The sequence below is a fragment of the Poecilia reticulata genome, chromosome 19 (assembly GCF_904066995.2).
Source record: "Poecilia reticulata chromosome 19, P_reticulata-male-v2, whole genome shotgun sequence".
Lineage (NCBI taxonomy): Eukaryota > Metazoa > Chordata > Actinopteri > Cyprinodontiformes > Poeciliidae > Poecilia > Poecilia reticulata.
In genome coordinates this window covers 10794697-10809415 of record NC_088848.1, presented here as the reverse complement: position 1 = coordinate 10809415, position 14719 = coordinate 10794697, and the positions used below count along the sequence as shown (strand labels likewise).

General features: G+C 40.8%; 1 protein-coding gene and 1 long non-coding RNA gene across 5 annotated transcripts in view; one reads left to right on the top strand and one right to left on the bottom strand.

The window, feature by feature from the left end:
• adam12a (ADAM metallopeptidase domain 12a) overlaps positions 1 to 14719 on the bottom strand; it is a 115887-nt gene that overhangs the window by 45048 nt on the left and 56120 nt on the right. The gene's annotated exons all lie outside the window — the stretch shown is intronic.
• LOC145549204 (uncharacterized) lies at positions 6159 to 12990 on the top strand. The gene is made up of 2 exons (XR_014085180.1): positions 6159 to 6253; positions 10125 to 12990. It is a non-coding gene; the product is annotated as an uncharacterized LOC145549204 (long non-coding RNA).

The window sequence follows — 14719 nt, the reverse complement described above, 5'->3', positions numbered from 1 at the left end:
CACCTGCTCATCAACCCAGGTCCTGCACAGTGGTGCACTTGGTAGCACTGTTGTCTTGCAGCAAGAAGGTCCTGGCTTCAATTCCGAGTCTTTCTGCATGGAGTTTATATATTCTCCCAATGCATGCATAGGTTCTCTCCGGGTACTCCGGCTTCCTCCCAAAGTCCAAAAGCGTGACTGTTAGGTTAATTGATTTCTGTACACCCATCCTTAGGTATGGATGTGTCCATCCATGGATGTTTTCTCCCGTCTCTGTGTTGCTGGCGACCTTTCCCCCAGAAAACTTGCCAAGGTGGTTGGGGCGCTGAGGTGGTCCACTGGCGGTCCACCGTGTTTTTGTATTAAAAATGCTAACTAGACAGGAAAAGTAAAAATATTACTGGGTAATTATATGTTACAGGAAAACAGCGTCAGTGAAACACTATTTAAATCCACAACTAGTCTTAAAAACAGCTAATCAAAAAATACAATTAAAATGAATATCAATTATTTGCACTTCGGTTTAATTCAAAATTAGTCAGTGGCTCCATGAGGCCCCCCCAGGCCTTCAGGGGCCCCATAAATGCAGATATTTTAACACAGACCACAGATATATGAATGTTTCATTTGTTTATTGAGATTATCAGTGCTGTTAAATTTGATTTAATGGTTTCAGCATACATAAATTAAACTATTTAAATTGTTTAACATTTAAATGTAAGATTTTAAGGAGCTGGCGAGTTTGCTTTGTAATCTTCAATATTCATAGTTAGATTGGTTTGTTACCATAGCAACAATTTGATTCTGTGAGTTTAATCTTTGAGTTTGAGCTCTGTTTGTTTACAAACACAAATTAGTAAACTGCAATTATATTATTTTTAGGTTGGCCAATTAAACTACTCCCCCTCTCCCAGATTTTACCAAATCTAACCCAGAAGATGTTAGAGGTACTGATACAGCAAGACTGGCTTTTAAGTCAAATTCTGTACAAGGCCCCATACAACCTTGGACCGGCCCTGCATGAGTTAAATCCGCTGCACTGTACAGAGATGCTCAACAAACAGGAGATTGAATTCTATCGTGCTAATGTAGCTTTCGTAGCTCTTCCATTTCGTGTCTGTTGATTTTTTAATAAGAATCACAGAAACTGTTGCAGTTGGTCAAGTTTGAGGGACGATTTTCTCAGAGCTTTCCGCGTAGCCGTGCGCAATAGAGGTGCTGTCAACCCGCGTCTTTTTAAAACGTCCTCAACCCGATTCTCCACCGTCCTTAGAAGCAAAACCTCTCGTAAAGATACAGACGTGAAGATGCAAATTCCAGGTTGAATAATGTGAGGAGATGAACACATGCAATTAAAAAAAAATGTGTCCATCGTGGCGCAGTGCTTTACTAGACAGAATAGATCAGGAGAGGAACACAGCAGACCCTGATATGGTAACATTTTACTATGATCAAGTTTCTTATTGTGCTTTTAGTCGACTATATTGGTTTGATTATTTGCTTATTTAATGTATAATAATATCAGTCAAAATAATATAAATGATCATTTAAAGAACAAATTATACATTAGATCACATGTGTCAAACTCAAGGCCCGCCATGTCATTTTATGTGGCCCGCCCAGCGTTTTATAGGCCCATGATTGACTTAAAATAGGTTCTGAGCATGAATTGACTATAAACTACATCACCCACAATGCATTCCGATTGTTACCAGCTATCATTACGGCTTCTCGCCACTAGAGAGCAGCAGAGTCACCTCAAGCTGCTTATTGATTTTCCCAGCGAATAAAACGGAGACATCGACAAGCTAACATCATAATGTCCAAGAAAAGAAACATCGATTTACAAGTAAGACTGTGAATGAAGATGTGTGTGAGTTGGTGTCAGGGCGGCAGGTCGCGCTAGACTTCTTTTGTTATCAGTTATCTTGAAAAAAAAAATCGGTCATGTACTATTTTTATCCGTGAAATTACAACCATAAGAACATCGGCTATTTAGTAGCATTTTATGCGGTTTGGTTAATATTCACCGTGAATCCAGATCCCATTACAAATTAACCAGATAAATGCATCTACATTTTTCTCCGTAATGACAAAAACCACTGACTGAGGCCACAATAACGTTTAATAAATTAAATTAAGCGACTTCACTTAAATTAGCATCACTTCACCCGCTGGGGTCTGAACGCACTTCCCCCTGGTTCCCATCTGGAGAAAAATCTGCGCTGATTCATCAGTCAGTTGGATCAGTGTGATCCAAACAGACCACCTGAACTCTGTGAGTGTTTTACCCTGTCCGGTTTGCGCTTTTACCAGGATTTATTTTTATTTAATTTTTGCGTGGTTTCGCTTCTCTGAAACGGACAGATGTTACGTCTGCAGCTCCTCCAGGTTAACATGCACCAAGAAGGCTCCATTTGTTAAATCTTCTGGATGAGTTACTTCCGGCAGTTTTTTAATTCTTCGCAGCCGCGGAGCCGCGTCCGCAGTGGTTGAGCAGCGGACTGCGCATGTTACAGTCTAATTAACTTCTGCGACGTCATTTATTTCCTCAAAATAATCTGCCGGCTCCTCAAATGGATTAACACAACGTTGCTACTTTTCTCTGGTCTGTAAGGGAGACTTGAATTTAAGGCGCCATTTCAACCAAAGGTTTTGAATGGGCTTCCTAACCAGACGCTCCAAAGGGTTATTTAACAATATGAAGTGTTTAATTTATTTTTCACATTGTATTTTCATACATTTATGCTAGGGGTGCCCAAGTCTAGCTTTCCAGAGCTACCATTCTCCAACTTTAGATGTTGCAGAATGGAGCTGGAGGTGAGGAGGACCAGACAGGCCTCTGTCACACCTGGATCATTGACTCATTACAAGCCTTTACAGAACTGAGTTGCTGCTAATGAGGAAAGTCAACTTTTTGTCTGGGGTGTGTTTTAGCAGGGATGCATCTAAAAGTTGCAGCCTGGAGGACTGCACCTGGACATTCCTGATTTGTACCGTCAATGTGGCCCGTTGAGGGTGGCCAATATGCTGAAGTGGCCCTCGGTGAAATTGAGTTTGACACCCCTACATTAGATTAACAGTAAATACATAAATACTTCCTACTTTAAAAGGTTTGTTAGGGCTTTCTGTATGTTTTATTAAGAAATGTTGACATATTCAGTGTTCAGTGGCCATTTAATGTATTATTAATGTCAGACACAGACCTGCTGCCCAGGGGCGGTTCTAGATGGTGGCCAACAAAGGTACAGAATAAATTATGCTAAATACATTTATTTTCTTAATATTCAGAGGTGGATTTTTTTTAACCTTCACAATTTTATTTTAATAATGAACAAAAAAATTATAGTGCTGCACTTTTAGCTGCTGTATTGAGATAGGATCATACTATCAACCTGATCCAACAGGCATCTCTGGAGACACAAGTGGCTCTTTGGCTTACTTGATATATCAAAAAATGAAATATTGCTCTGTTTTTTTTTTCAAATTTCATTCTTTTTTAAGTGTCACCATGGAAAAATACTGACTACCCTGGCCCTGGTGGTAAATTTGATCTAGAACCAGCCTCCAAACCCAACTCCTCACTTGTATAAATATTTTAATAATACTCTTTACAATACCAGAATTTTCACATAACTTTTATACCTTTGGAGCCCTGTTTGAGGACACATTGTGATTATTAAATTATGTATTATGATCAGTTACTCAGTACTTGAGCAGTTTACCAAATACATTTTACACTTACTTAATTAAACATGTTTAATGTGTGCTACTCTGATTGGAGTACAATTTTGGAGTACTCTATGTATGAATGAGTGTTCTCTAGACAATTTTTTGAAAGGTTTTGTTGGCTATAGTTGCCTTTATTTGGAAGTAGTTTGACAGGAAAGTGGGTATCGTGAGAGGGGGAAGACATGCGGCCTGCGACCATCGCCACAATGACTAAGGCCTCAATATGTGTAAGTTGTGCAGTGCGCCTGCGCCACCACAGCACCCCATCTGCATCACTTTTTTAAAACAAAAAAACACTATTGTCTATCGCTGCAGCAGCCATTCCACTCCATGAATTAGGGTGACCCGCCGTGGTTGACGTCCCTTATTTTGATTTCTGAAAGATGGCAACCCTAATGTTAAGGGATCATGAGATAAACCTGCAGATATGAACAGTTGAGAGCATGTCACTCAATTTGTGACATCACACAAATTGATGTCGCAAAGAGAATTGATGTCACTCTTATGGAGCAAGAGTGACATAACAAAGCTGCACGGTCATAACCATTGCAGAAGTCCTCACAAACGAATAAAGGAAAACATTGAGCAGTTTTTTGGATTTTTCTAGACAAAAAGGATTGACAATGAGTCAAAGCAGTCAGGCATCGTCTTGTGATTACCAGAAAAAGACAACACAACAGACTTTAGCTAGAAAGACACAGAAGTTCGAAGACATCTTGAAAGGAGTCAGCAAGATGTCTATTGAAAAACTGACTCTGACAAAAGCAAATGAGGAGCTTACAATTCAACTTAGGAACACAGAACAAGCTGGACTTGAAAAAGACAAGCTGCTTCTGGAAAAAGAAGAAGAATTTAAAAAACAGTTTGAAGTAATCAGAAGGTTAAAGGAGTATAACAGCATCCTAGAACAAAGAAACACCGCCCTGGAGCAGGAAAACAGCAAGCTAGTGGAGAAAACCATGACCTTGGAGCAGGATAAGACCACCTTGGATCTGAAAAGAACTGATTTGGAGCAAGTAAACACCACCCTGGAGCAGAGAAGCACCGCCTTGGAGCAGAGAAGCACCGCCTTGGAGCAGAAAAAAAACACCCTGCGGCGGAGAAACATCACCCTGCGGTGTCATGAGGGCTCCACGCTTCATGATTGTCGGTGGAAGAAAAACTTGAGGCCAACAGGACTGCAGTGTCAGGGGAGCTTGGCACTTGGAGACTGATGGCGGAAGACCTGATTACTTGAAAGATGTTGGTAGGAAACCTTGAGGCCCACAGGACTGTGGTGCTATGGGAACTTGACGCCTCTCAGTTTCCCGGCCTGCCTCCAGGGCTTCATAGCAAGTCCTGCTGGTCTGCCGGCTGACCTCCAGGGCTTCATAGCAAGTCCTGCTGGTCTCCTGGCTGACCTCCAGGGCTTCATAGCAAGTCCTGCTGGTCTGCCGGCTGACCTCCAGGGCTTCATAGCAAGTCCTGCTGGTCTCCGGGCAGACCTCAAGGGCTTCATAGCAAGTCCCGCTGGTCTCCGGGCTGACCTCAAGTGCTTCCTAGCAAGTCCCACTGGTCTCCCAGCTGATTTCCAGGGCTTCATAGCAAGTCCTGCTGGTCTGCCGGCTGACCTCCAGGGCTTCATAGCAAGTCCTGCTGGTCTGCCGGCTGACCTCCAGGGCTTCATAGCAAGTCCTGCTGGTCTCCGGGCAGACCTCAAGGGCTTCATAGCAAGTCCCGCTGGTCTCCGGGCTGACCTCAAGTGCTTCCTAGCAAGTCCCACTGGTCTCCCAGCTGATTTCCAGGGCTTCATAGCAAGTCCTGCTGGTCTGCCGGCTGACCTCCAGGGCTTCATAGCAAGTCCTGCTGGTCTCCGGGCGTCATGACCTCAAGGGCTTCATAGCAAGTCCTGCTGGTCTCCGGGCAGACCTCAAGGGCTTCATAGCAAGTCCCGCTGGTCTCCGGGCTGACCTCAAGTGCTTCCTAGCAAGTCCCACTGGTCTCCCAGCTGATTTCCAGGGCTTCATAGCAAGTCCTGCTGGTCTCCTGGCTGACCTCCAGGGCTTCATAGCAAGTCCTGCTGGTCTCCCGGCTGACCTCCATGGCTTCAAAGCTAAGTCCTGCTGGTCTCCCGGCCGAACTCCAGGGCTTCGTTGTGGGTCCTGTTGGTCTCCTGGCCAAACTTCAGGGTGCCATGGCGAGCCCCGTTGGTCTCTTGGATGACCTACAGGGCTTCCTGTCGAGTCCTATAGGTCTCCCGGCTGACCTCCAGGGTTTTGTGGCGAGTCCTTTTGGTCTCTCGGCTGACCTCCAGGATTTCGTTTTGTGGCCCGTCGGCCTCCGGAGCCTCGTCGTGGGTCCCATCAGCCTCCCTGTTCCTGCTCTGCCACAGGCAGGTACTTGCTCCACTGCCAGTGTCCCAGGTCCCATCGACATCCCAGTCTGGATCAGGAGGTCGGCTGGGAGGTCGACAGGACCTGCGACAAGGCTCAAGAGGTCAGTCAGGATGGGACACATCCCCAGCGTCCCCAAGGTTCCCGCTCTGCTGCCAATGTCCACCAAGGTACGTACTCCGCTGCCAGCATCCTCCAAGGCTGCTGTTCGCCAGCATCGTCCTCAGATTCTTTTGGTGTTCCTTAGTTGTTTCCATTTAATTCTGCCTTGTTTTCCAGTTCTGTTCTTCATTGTGATTCTAGTTATGTTTATTTCTTGTTTCTAGTTATTTTTCCTTCGTTATAGTTTAATTAGGTTCCTTTATATGGAGGACGAAAACTGACATAATAATAAATAAAAGAATAAATATAAAAATAAAAGTAGAAATATATAAATAAAAAATATATATATCCTACATAATAAATAAAAGATTCAATATATAAATAAAATAAATTTATATTTTGATAAGAAATAAAAGCATAAATATATACTTTGCTTTTGTTTTTTTGCTTCTCCCTTTTCCGTCTGCTGTATTTCCGTTTGCTGTATTTATTTCTCTTTGTAAGTGATTTTAGTGAAACTTAACAGCAGCACTAAAAGGCAGCGGTGTACATGTATGTTTCCTAACTGGCTAAAGCTGCTGCTAGCTGGTTTACTCTCCAATCGAAGGCTGGTTCCTTTGAATACAGTTGAAGAATGGTAAATGGACAATGACTAATAATGGCTAACACTTAAATGCCGTTTTACTAAAGTTGATACAGAAAGTGAACCTTTTAGCGTTACAACACTGTCAGGCAGCGATGTATATTATTTCCCCAACTGTGGCTAAAGCTGCTGCTAGCTGGTTTAGTTTGCATGAAGTATCTCTACTTCTGTCGGTATTGCTACCAACGGAGTATTGCTAGTGACAAACAGTGAAGCGTATGTCTACCCAGCACCGTTTTTCCTGCTAACAGTGCTGTTTTGCAACAGACAGAACGCTAGTTTTCTCCCTTTATACACCACCAGTCTGGAAGCGAAGCGCCCGGCGATCGAGTTCGCACTCGCATCTATGGACAGTTAAGCTAGGTTCCAAAAAAGGCAGGCGAAAGAGAGAAAAACCAATTGGGACTTCTGCTTGTAACGAGAAGAGGTTTTTGAATGATCTGTCTGTGCAGGGCCAGTCCTATAAATAGGTAGGGGGTGGGACATGACCCCTCTCCCAGCCACTGAGACTTATCCTCAGCCAATCAGGGCTGGTGGAGTGTAATTGGAGCTTCTGATGAGGTCACGCTGAGGGCGTTCCCCATAGTGAGACACTCACTCATGCTACTCAGAGAACCGGGGTTACGAAAGTAACCTAAAGTTATCTAACACTTAAATGCTGTTTTATTAAAGTTGATAAACAAAGTGAATCTCTAAACGTTACAGCACTGACAGAGTGGTGTTTATTTTTCTTCACTGTGGCCAAAGCTGCTGCTAGCTGGTTTACTCTCCGATCGGAGTCTGTTTATTTTATACAGAATGGTGAATTGTACGGAAGCGCATTGCTATCACGGAGGAAAAAAAAATTTGAACACCATCACGTTATAATGTGATATGTATCTTGTTAAAACGTGTTGCGTATCTTGTAAAAACGTGTTGCGTATCTTGTTAAAACGTGTTGCGAATCTTGTTTAAACGTGTTGCGTATCTTGTTTAAACGTGTTGCGTATCTTGTTTAAACGTGTTGCGTATCTTGTTTAAACGTGTTGCGTATCTTGTTTAAACGTGTTGCGTAACTTGTTTAAACGTGTTGCGTAACTTGTTTAAACGTGTTGCGCATCTTGTTTAAACGTGTTACATATATTGTTTAAACGTGTTACGTATATTGTTTAAACGTGATGCACATCTTGGTAAAACGTGATACGCATCTTGTATAAACGTGATAATTCTATGTCCAGGAAGTGGCATAGAATTATGCTAGGCTATTACAGTGGCTGACATGAATTGGTCAGGTTTCCCTTCATGTTTGGTCTACACGGATACAGATGCTGCTTTGCACTGTGGTTAAAACCATTAATAGCATGAGTACACTGAGCAGGATTCTAAATAGAACGGGCCTGCACAGAAGGAAACGTCAATTCGGTCCTCTAGCTGTGGCGGCGTTCCTGACTGTCTGGATCGAAGCTGAAGTTGGATTCCGATTGTAGCTTCTGATTCGGGAAATGGCTAAAGAACGATTATAACGGAGGCTCTGCTGAACATTTTCTGTTCAGATTTTTTTTTTTTTTTTTAACAGTACCCCTTGCTGAAGAATACAAGGGTACTGTTGCTCGGTTGCTTGGTTACCGAAATCAACAGAAGGCTAGATAGTGGCAAAAGACAAAACTAGATCCCGTTAAGCATTCTTCAAAATAACAGACTTCCTCTCTCCAAAATTAATCATAAATAAAGCTTTGAATGTAATTATTTTTCACGTCACCTTTTTGTTATTATGTACAATCAAGTTAAATTAGGTGAATAATAATCCATTTTCAAACACAGTTTCTTGTCCCTTAGTGGGATCGGGAGGGTTGCTGGTGCTTCTCCAGCTAACGTTCTGGGCGAGGGTCACCCTGGACAGGTCGCCAGTTTGTCGTAGGGCAACACTTATTTACACACTCATATGTTAAGTATAATTTACATGATAATTATTATTCAGGATCCTGCTCAGAGTATGCATGCTATTAATGGTTTTAACCACTGTGCAAAGCAGCATCTAATCCGTGTAGACCAAACATGAAGGGAAACCTGACCAATTCCTGTTAGCCATTGTAATAGCCTAGCATAATACCGCCACTTCCTGGACATAAAATTATCACGTTTATACAAGATACGCATCACGTTTTAACAAGATACGCATCACGTTTTAACAAGATACGCATCACGTTTTAACAAGATACGCATCACGTTTTAACAAGATACGCATCACGTTTTAACAAGATACGCATCACGTTTTAACAAGATTCGCATCACGTTTTAACAAGATACGCATCACGTTTTAACAAGATACGCATCACGTTTTAACAAGATACGTATCACGTTTTAACAAGATTCGCATCACGTTTTAACAAGATACGCATCACGTTTTAACAAGATACGCATCACGTTTTAACAAGATACGTATCACGTTTTAACAAGATACGTATCACGTTTTAACAAGATTCGCATCACGTTTTAACAAGATACGCATCACGTTTTAACAAGATACGCATCACGTTTTAACAAGATTCGCATCACGTTTAACAAGATACGCATCACGTTTTAACAAGATACGCATCACGTTTTAACAAGATACGTATCACGTTATAACGTGATAGCGCTCGAATTATTTTTTTTCCTGCGTGATAGCAATGCGCTTCCGTAGAATTGACAATGAGTAATAACAGCTATCTAACACTTAAATGCTGTTATTAACCTTACCTTTTATTGTATCCTTAAGATAATGAGTATTCGTGAATTTTTCAGTCAGGTTTCCCGAGGACTGTTGAACCGAGGCCGAAAATTCCAAGTAGGAGTTTTCGGCCTCGGAAATACAGCGAGCAGAAAAGGGAGAAGCAAAAAAAATCAAAGCAAAGTATTTATGCTTTTATTTCTTATCAAAATATTTGTTTTATTTTTTATTATTATGTAGGATCTATATTCTTTTATATATTTCAACTTTTTTTATATTTATTTTATTTATATATTTCCACTTTTATTTTTATATTGATTCTTTTATTTATTATTATGTTGGATATATATATATATATATATATATATATATATATTTTATTTTTTTATTTTTATATTTCTACTTTTATTTTTATATTGATTTTTTTATTTATTATTATGTTGGATATATATTATTTTATTGATATATTTATTCTTTTATTTATTATTATGTCAGTTTTGGTCCTCCATACCTTTAGTCTCCTTACTCTTTTGTGTTTGTATTTGGGCTGTTTCCCCTTGTGTAATCTCCCCCCCTTTCTTTTGCCACTTTCTCTATCCCTTCACAGTCTGCTTCCACTCCCTCCACTCACACCTGCTCATCAACCCAGGTCCTGCACAGTGGTGCACTTGGTAGCACTGTTGTCTTGCAGCAAGAAGGTCCTGGCTTCAATTCCCAGCCCCGGGTCTTTCTGCATGGAGTTTACATATTCTCCCAATGCATGCGTAGGTTCTCTCCGGGTACTCCGGCTTCCTTCTCTCCGGGTACTCCGGCTTCCTCCCAAAGTCCAAAAGCATGACTGTTAGGTTAATTGATTTCTGTACACCCATCCTTAGGTATGGATGTGTCCATGCATGGTTGTTTTCTCCCGTCTCTGTGTTGCTGGCGACCTTTCCCCCAGAAAACTTGCCAAGGTGGTTGGGACGCTGAAGTGGTCCACTGGCGGTCCACCGTGTTTTTGTATTAAAAATGCTAACTAGACAGGAAAAGTAAAAATATTACTGGGTAATTATATGTTACGGGAAAACAGCGTCAGTGAAACACTATTTAAATCCACAACTAGTCTTAAAAACAGCTAATCAAAAAATACAATTAAAATGAATATCAATTATTTGCACTTCTGTTTAATCCAAAATCAGTCAGTGGCTCCATAAGGCCCCCCAGGCCTTCAGGGGCCCCATAAATGCAGATATTTTAACACAGACCACAGATATATGAATGTTTCATTTGTTTATTGAGATTATCAGTGCTGCTAAATTTGATTTAATGGTTTCAGCATACATAAATTAAACTATTTAAATTGTTTAACATTTAAATGTAAAATTTTAAGGAGCTGGCGAGTTTGCTTTGTAATCTTCAATATTCATAGTTTGATTGGTTTGTTACCATAGCAACAATTTGATTCTGTGAGTTTAATCTTTGAGTTTGAGCTCTGTTTGTTTACAAACACAAATTAGTAAACTGCAATTATATTATTTTTAGGTTGGCCAATTAAACTACTCCCCCTCTCCCAGATTTTACTAAATCTAACCCAGAAGATGTTAGAGGTGCTGATACAGGAAAACTGGCTTTTAAGTCAAATTCTGTTCAAGGCCCCATACAGCCTTGGACCGGCCCTGCATGAGTTAAATTCGTTGCACTGCACAGAGATGCTCAACAAACAGGAGATTGAATTGTATGGTGCTAATGTAGCTTTCGTAGCTCTTCCATTTCATGTCTGTTGAGTTTTTATTAAGAATCACAGAAACTGTTGCAGTTTCTCAAGTTTTAGGGACGACTTTCTCAGAGGTCTCCACGCAGCCACGTGCAATAACTCTGGCTGACTAAATAGACAAAGCAAACCAGAAAAGTAATACTAAAATTAATAATAAAATAATATAAAACCAAATGCGTGATTGCGAGGCGACCGCGAAAGCTCCTCACCAAGCTGAAGCTGCATGATGACTAGCGCTGCATCGTTAACCACTAACGCTCTGGCCAACCAGGGCCATTAGGGTTGCCACCTGTCCCTTAAAATACGGAATCGTCCCGTGTTGAACTGATATGGGACGCGATTTGTTCCGTATTTCTAAAAATGTCAGATAGACACGCCTATCACAGACATTGTTACTAAGTGTAACAATAATGACCAAAATAAAACACATGAAATATTAAGGTCAGCTAAATTTTCATTGCGGGAGCTAAAGGTCCCCTGAACGCTACGGACTGATGCTGTTGTTACGGTTGCCTAGAGACGGACACTACACAGCCGTGGTAAGGTCCCGTCAACCCGCGTCTTTTTAAAACGTCCTCAATCCGATTTCTCCACTGTCCTTAGAAGCAAAATCTCTCGTAAAGATACAGACGTGACAAGGAAGATGCAAATCCCAGGTTGAATAATGTTAGTGAGGAGATGAACACAAGCAATTTTACTATGATTAAGTTTCTTATTGTGCTTTTAGTCGACTATATAGGTCTCTGATTATTTGCTCATTTAATGTATAATAGTATCAGTCAAAATAATACAAATGATCATTTAAAGCAGTGGTCCCCAACCCCCGGTCCGTGGACCAATTGGTACCGGGCTGCGCAAGAAATAATTACATATTTCCGTTTTTTGTATTGAGTCTGGAGGATCTTTTATTTTGAAAAACCTTTAACCGGATTCTCTCGGTTACTTGCGCGCCAACATTGAGCCCACAAGCAGCAAAATGAGTAAGAAACAGATCAGATGTCTTTGGAAAGTTTCTTTGCAAAGGGGAAAAGGCCCAGAGAAGAGACAGGAGAATGGATTTATCCCGGACCTGTAGGTGAGTCCCACATTACAAGCCAACTCTGTGTAACATGCAGCGACCGGCTGCTAATGAGGCAATGAAACTTCAAACTGCTTCGCCACGTAGAGACCAAGCAGGCTGTGGATATAAGCAACACTTCGGGTGTTATTGTCTCTTGTCACTCCCAGATGGAACCGTCTCGTTGCAGAGAAACAAGCTCAGGGCTCCCGTTAGTCAGTATCGTGAGTTAAAGTTTTCACAAAAGTAAAATGTTTTTGTGGAGTATCTGTATCTTATTTTGAAGGGATATGTAAACGTTACCATAGCGACCAGAGTCAGAGAGTGTTTGGGCAGCGATTGAGATGAGATGATAGCTTGTGAGTATTAGGTCTGGTTTAGACGGAAAGATTTAAGAATTGTCGGCCGATTCTCCAAACCTCTGTGACCACAGAGCTGATAAAAGTACAACAGGTTCGATCGGTTCGTGTGTCCAAGGCAGGAGCAACACGAACCGATTCCACTCATGAACATCGCGATTCCAGAAGAAAATCCACAAAACTCCCAACATAGCATATGGGAATTTAGAATAACCAAACACGGATGATTATGTAGAAGCAATAGTGATAGTTTGTGGAGTCATTTTTAAGAGATAAAAGACGTAACAAAAAGAAAAGGCGGTGGGAGCAGCCGCTCTATTTGCTGCACTATGATTTGGAGGTGACTGTGTTGTTTCATAGTTAACATTTTTAACTGAATAAACATATATAATAATGACCTTTACATATGATAATAATAAACATTTCCACATATCATCGCCGATATCCACCGGACTCACATTTGCTCGATATGTCAGCTGTTTGGGATTCCCCTCTGTTCTTACGTCGCTGCATTTTCTGATTGGCTACCTGTCACATTCAACAGGTTGTGTTCTCGTCCCAGTCAGGGAAAACCCCATAGGCTGCGATAAAAAGGCCAAGACAACGCAAATTGGGTATATTCAAGATTTAGCTGGAACACCCAACATGCAGAATCTAGTCTAGAACCAGCCTCCAAACCTAACTCCTTATTTATATAAATATGTTGGTAATACTCTGTAAAATTCACATAAAATTCACATGTTCACATAACTTTTATACTTTCAGTTGTCTGAGGACACATTTTGAATATTAAATCAGGTGTTATGATCAGTTACTCAGTGGTTTACCAAATACTTTTTACACTTGCTTAATTAAACGTATTTAAAGTATACTACTCTGATTGGGGTACAGTTTTGGGGTACTCTATGCATGATTGATTGCTCTATGGATCACTTTTTAAAGACGAAAAACAATGCCATAAAATATTGTCCATCACTGCAGTGGACATCCCACCCCATGAGAGTCGGGCAACGCGCTGTGGTGGGGCGTCCCTTATTTTGATTTCTCAAAGGTGGCAACCGTAGGTGTGGGTTATATGTTTTTTTTCACAAAAGTCAGAACATGGTTCTGAAAATGACAATTTGTGTCTATATGCGTCTACTGCAGTGATACGTGTTACAGAGAGTACAGAAAGAACCAGTAATGTAGGCTATAGAACATACATGATTACCTTAACGGTGAGATGTCCTTCCAAATCTAATATGTTCCAAGACAGACAGAGAATGAAAGTTTGAAAGATAAAAAGAACGCAACTATGCTCTCTACTATTCAGCCTTCCTGTTATCAGGTGAAGTCTGTTTGTTTCATGCTCCTCTGCTGTCTGAATCAACCACAGACAAAATTGTATTGGATGAATTTTTATTTTTTTTTCCCAAAATAACTTCTTGGATCTATGCGTTCTCTAAACGTCTTTTTAAACATAAAGACACTGAAAAGAAATTGATTTCCTGTCACACTAAAAAGACTTGTCACTGTGACCTATTTAGGTTTACAGTGCCTTCACTGATCGAAACAAAAATCAGACTTTTGAATTTCAAATCAGTCAATACCTGGTCAAAGCCAGTTAAGGTTACAAGCCTCTGTTCCTCAGGCCTTCTTTTGGGAGGTTTTGTTTATCACCTCTCTTTTAACAGTTCACAATCATCTTCTTTGTCTTTCTTTCTTTGAGTGCAACAAGCATTATGCACGCAATAAAACCAGAACAATGGCAAATTAAACTTGATGTGGTTGTGGTCTTGATTACTCAGAAATGGATGTGAAAGAAATCGTTACTATGTGGTGGAGAAACAATAATTAATCTGGAACTTGATTACACTGCCTTTGATGTGTAGCGCATACATAGTGGCATTATGTGTTTTAAATGATAGAGCGAGTTTGTTTTTTGTTTTTTTTTCTTTTAAGTATTTCTCATCACATTGTTTTTACAATTTAAAGTAATTTGAACCTTGCACAATATTTAAGCACCAAATGAACTTATATCCTCCCAGAAGTCT